We start from the raw sequence: 6,227 nt of genomic DNA on the forward strand, positions 1-6,227 counted from the left end.
GTTTTGTTTGTCATTTCTCCGATGCAACGCAACGCGTAAAAAGACGGTATAAGTCATTATAATCCATAATTATGTCCCCACTGGATGCAACGAATGCCTCGTTTATAATGGGTTTTCATGTTTTTGAATCATCGCTCCGGCCTGACAGGGCATCATCACAGTATGGTAAGGGTCGTAACATTTCCGTCTCACGCTTGAGGTATTCGGCCAATCACAACGCACTGGATAGCTGGCCAATCAGAGCACACCTCGCTTTTTCAGACCGATGAGCTTTGTAAAAATCGACGCGTTTCAAAAAGGCGGGGTATAGAGGAGAAACAATAATGTACAGTATGTGGAAAATAATGTGTTTTTTTAACCTTAAACCGCATAAACACGTTTCATTACACCAAATACACCAAATACTGTTCTTTTTAGCAGCATCATATGACCCCTTTAACATTTGTGAGTTTTTGAGTTTGTGTTCAAAGTTTTAAAAATATCAAAATATGAAGTCAACTGATTTTGCAGCATTTGAAAATAAAATTTCTTATTTAGTGCTCTGATTTCTAAATTTGATGATAATAGTGTTGACATGTATTAATGTAATTAATTAAAGTCAACTTATCACCCGTTTTGCTTCAATTCATTTACAATAACTTTTGGTCCTCCTGTCAAACATTTCAAATACCACAATTAAATACAATTTAATTCTTATACTATTAAAAATAAGATTGATTTGATTGGATGGAGCTAAACTCTGCATGATAGTTGTCCTCCAGACCCGAAATTGCCCCTAATCTTAGGTCCTTTACTGTTTCTTTTAATGTTTTTACCATTTTTAATTATTTTACCTTCATAAGTAATTTTTTGGTGTGGCAGTGTGACCATTTTTTTTTTTAAAGTACAAATAATGTATTATACAAGTTCATAAAAACTATGCGCAACGCTGAACTCATACGTCATCAGCCCGGAACTGCTTCTGTGTACAACTGTTGGCACCAGCTACATTAAAGTGATTATTACGTTTTGAATATGGATATTTTTCTTACAAAAACGCATCGATTTGGACGCGCACTTTTATTTTTTATATAACTCCGACTGGATTCATCTGAAAGAAGAAAGTCCTATACACCTAGGATGACTTGAGGGTGAGTAATTTATGGGCTAATTTTCATTTTTGGGTGAACTAACCCTTTAATTCACACTATTTACACATCTTTACAAATCATTTATAAATCATGTGTTCATGTTTTCCCAATCTAAAGTTGAGACTATTCATTATTTGTAAATATTTATAAAAAAATATACTAAATATACTGAACCTTATTCAGTTTATTTATTACCATCCTTATTTAATAAATAAACCTTATTTATTACCATCACCCCAATAAATCCACCCTCCGGGGTATTGATTGAGATTACTTGTTGTGTGATTCTTCAACCCGTTACAATACTTATCATTTAATATCTTTATGGGCATTGAACTTTTAGCTGCTGTAACAATGTTTGTGTAAAGGGTGGTTAGCTAAGCTTAGTGAAATGCTTGCTAAAGACATAACACTCATAATTTGGGTGCAAAATATGTTTGTATTGCCACAACACTTCTATTAGCATACTACAACAGGATATTCCTTGAATCATACATCACCAGGAGAAAACATATCAGTTTTTCAAGAAAATACTCATTTATCAAAACAATATAATATAAACAGATTGAACTGTTCCCTTATAGTAATTAAACTGACCCCTGCACACTTTTGACCCCTTAACCAACCCTTAAACCGACCCATACCATCAAACCTGTCCCTAACCCTACCTGTAGCACACCTCAGCAAAAATGTTGTGCATTAACACAAGCTTTTAAGCATTGTATAACATCTGTTAACATCATTTGTAGATTTTCAAGAAGTGCATGATCATATGATATGAAAGTTTAATAACATTTGTAAGCATTTCATTTTACATGAAATAATCATCTGTTAATCATTAGATAATGTTTAAGTTTATAAGTAAATATTAACAAGCACATTATCTCACATTTCTAGCTATTTGAATGTATAAATGGTCTGTTAAGCATTATAAAGCATTTGTTAATGATTAATTAATAAAAGTTATTATAAAGTGTTTCTGGTTGATGGTTACAAAACACAATCCAGAATTGAACTTACATTGTCTGAGAGACACGTGATATACACAAGAACACAGCTTCAACCTCTCCTGTTGTATTAACAAGAACCTTTTTTGATGCATGAAAACTTACCAAGCTTGGAAAGATAGAGAAAAGGCTGTATTAAACTAATTCCTTTAATTAACCACATATTGCTGCCCAACATCACACAGAAAGTGTCATAAGTTATGTATTTCTTCATACTAAAAATGAACATATCCATGCCATATGCAATAGATATGCAAACTAGAATGACAGTGATGATTACAAATGCCCTCTTTTTCTGATGGTACATCCCTTCCTTCAGTGTTTCACCAGGACTTGGTCTCAGCAGGATCTTGAGCACTCCTAAACTACAAGCTGTGATCACCAACAGGCTGATTGCTAGGGAGACAAGATAGGCTGCAATGGGGGGATCTGGAAAGGTGAAAATAACAAAGCCTCCATAAGACAAAGTCAGTAGCCAGACCAGAGAAGCACCAATATATCTGTGCTTCACAAAGGCTGTGTTACGGTATATCACTGGATGGGCCACGGCTATGTAGCGCTCAACACAAATCAAGCAATTCGTAAAGGGACGACCAACCATGTAGCTTCCAGAAAAGAACATAGCAAGGAGCATTGTGTGTTGATAGTTAAAAGCGAAAGCAACCAGTGTAAACAGAAAAAGGAAGATAGACATAAGTTCTAATAGAGACAGGTTCACTGTAAAGATATCTGAGGTTGCCAGATTCCCTCCTTTTCTAATGTCACTTGTGCCCAGCCAGAGGACCCAGGTGTGGATGGGCAGGAGGACCAGGATCTGAAATGCTGTAACACTGAGTCCAATGAAGTTCCCTGGGTAAGAGTCTGTGCATGTGAAAACAAGAGGGGATGTTTGGTTCGCTGAGTAAGTGGTGTTCATCTTGCTCTTCAGTCGAAACAACTACGAGTATCTAAAGAACATGAAGAGCAATTGAAAATGCAATGAAATGGTGCAATGAGGTTTCTTATAAAATGTATGAACAGAAGAGTGTACAGACTTGAAAAAGTGAACTGTTAGCAATAGTGACAGAAATGCAGCTATTATATTGCATACTGACCTAGTACTGGACAGGTAACTATTAGAGTGGTTCCATAGCTTTCACGCAGTGTAGTTCATCTCACCTGGGTGTGCATGACTTATACCAGCTGTGTGTCTGAGGATGAATTATACCTAGAAAATATGCAAATAGAAATCAGCTCTTTAACATTTTGTTGTTTTTAGTAAAATGTTTACAAATCTCTTTAAAAGAAGAAAAGGGTACTTACATTGTGACATTGAACTTGCTTTTGTAATTATATAGTTATTTCCCAATACACAGTAGTTTATATCTTACTTTATGCCCTTTATATTGTACTTTGTCACCTTTGGCTTGCTTAATTGGGGTATAAAAACCACTAAATATTCAATAATATTATCAATTGGACAGCATTGACATCATCGGATGAGAACAAAACTTGAACTGAATAGAGCTGAATGATGACACTACTGTCTTGTTAGAGCTGTTTTACAGTAGAAATTGGTTTTGCCTAATCTATGAAATAAACAAAGATTTACTGCAGTTTTATATTCATTCGTCTTACTACTGGTCTTTTCTAGGTGTTTTATTATTATTGAGTTAAAAAGAATACACACATGATATTATTTGAACATCAAATTAGTTAGAGTCAAATATGATATATGGTATAAATATATGATATATATGACAAATATGATATTTGTTTGGCAGGTGACCTCTTGGAAATTACTATACAGGAGCAAAAGTATTATACATAATATATCTTTCCAAAAAATACACTGAACAAAATTATAAACGCAACACTTTTGTTTTTGCCCCCATTTGTCATGAGCTGAACTCAAAGATCTAAGACTTTTTCTATGTACACAAAAGGCCTATTTCTCTCAAATATTGTTCACAAATCTGTATAATTTTGTTCAGTGTAGTACAATGATATAAATATTTTTTTTTACTAAACTATGAGACAGTACATTTTTATCAATGCAAGATACAAATTCACTGGATTCTGATATCTAGATGTATTGTAAATACAGTTGTATGTGTATCACAAGATTCATATGACACAGACACCTATCAATTTATACAAATACAGTTAATGATTTTTGATTTTTGTCAGGTAGAGGTAAGGTTGAACTGCAGCGCTTGGCAAAAGGGTGCACCAAACAATAAGTGTCATATGGAAGTTAATCCCTCAGTATAATAACACATGAGAATGTCCCATAGCCAAACACCAATGTGATCAAGATGACTGTGACAGCTACAAAAGCCTTTCTCTTCTGTTGATACGCTGCTTCTTTCTCTCCGTCCCCTGGCTTGGGTCTCTTTAAAACCCACAAAATCATGACAGAGCAAGATGAACACACAACCAACATTGCTAGAAACAGTCCTGTTTGAAATGTTGCTATTTTAGGATAGGAATCCATAATAAACCATGCAAATAGCAGGATTGACAGCCAAACCAGCCTAACAAATGACAGTTTAAGTTTAGGGGCTTTCATGTATTTTAGGTAAACCAGTGGATGGACCACAGCCAGGTAGCGCTCCACACAGAAGTAGGTTTGAAAGAGCGGTCGACCCACAATTAACATACTGGACAGGTAATTAGAAACAAGAATAATAACTTTCACATTAAGCATCGCACCTAACAGAAAAGTAAGTAAGCTGGTGTTGCCAATGACCTCAGCAATAGACAGATTCAAAATGACAGTCTGAAGATGGAACACATGCAGTTTTTCTTGCCAGCCACAGAATCCACCCGTTCAGAGGCAGCATTAAAACAGCATTCAGAATTATGGCGAAAACAATGAGAAAATGTCCTGGATAGGAGTCTGTGCATTCAAAAACGCAGGGAGTGAAAATATTTATAAATATGTGGTTACAGCTGTCATATATCGCATCAACAGTTTTTCTGTTGCCAGAAGAACTGAGACTCATGTAGCTAAACTGCTTTAAGAACCAAAGCACCAACAATAGAGCATCAGATTTTTGTGGAATACTAGACTCCCGAAGGTTATGACTAAAAACCAAACAGTAAATGTCAGAAATGGCACAGTGTTGGGATTTATGTCTAGACACATTGTCATTTGCAATTCAACCATAATGGATGCTGGAGTTGACTGAATAAGATTTACAAGGATGTAACACCTATGTACAGTCTGTATTTATCAGATTCTAAACATCAAGGAATTCCAGCACACTGGTTTTTAAAAGCAGATGGGTTGTATTTCAACATAAATCTTATATACATTGTCTGTGCCAATATAATCTGCATCTTTTAATAACATCCGTTTTTGTAAAGCCTGGATATATAGTGACAAGTTTTATGAGTATTCTGCCTGATGACAATTTTTTTTTGTATTATATTATACATTTGATTTCTAATTTTTTTCAAATTTAATTGTCGATATTTACATAAAAAAGAATGAAATAGCTTTTGTACATATCACATAAATAATAAGGAACATATTTTGTGACAGTGATTTAAGATATTTAAGATTTGAGCAGATGTTTGAGGTATATAGAACACAAGACACAAATGCATTTGAATCGCATTTACATTTATTTATTTACTGACAACTTAAAAATGAGGAATACAAGGAGGCAGTCCTAAGGAGGCAGCAACACAAGAAGTGCTAAAATGCAAACTATCAAATGTTTTCAAACTACCAAAGTTGTTTAGAGAGGTGCAAGCTAGGATAGAGAGTAAAAATATAAAATGAAAAAATATTTTAAGTAACAATCAACAGAATTCAGGCAATTGCTTTAAAACGATGAGTCATTCTGATATCTAAATAATGTAAAATGATTTAATTGCATTACACATACAGTATACATACAGACATCTCTACATAATTAAGGTTAATGGCTTTTGATGCATTGCAACTTGCCTACTTTAGACAGGTAGAGGTAAGGTTGAACTAGAGCGCTTGGGACAAGGGTGCACCAACTTAAAACTAGAGCTAAACAATATGTGTCATATGGAATATGATCTCTCAGGATAATAACACCTGAGACTGTCCCATAGCCAAACACCAGTG

Source organism: Sinocyclocheilus rhinocerous, unplaced genomic scaffold (assembly GCF_001515625.1).
Source record: "Sinocyclocheilus rhinocerous isolate Xijiao unplaced genomic scaffold, SAMN03320098_v1.1 scaffold494, whole genome shotgun sequence".
NCBI classification, from domain to species: domain Eukaryota; kingdom Metazoa; phylum Chordata; class Actinopteri; order Cypriniformes; family Cyprinidae; genus Sinocyclocheilus; species Sinocyclocheilus rhinocerous.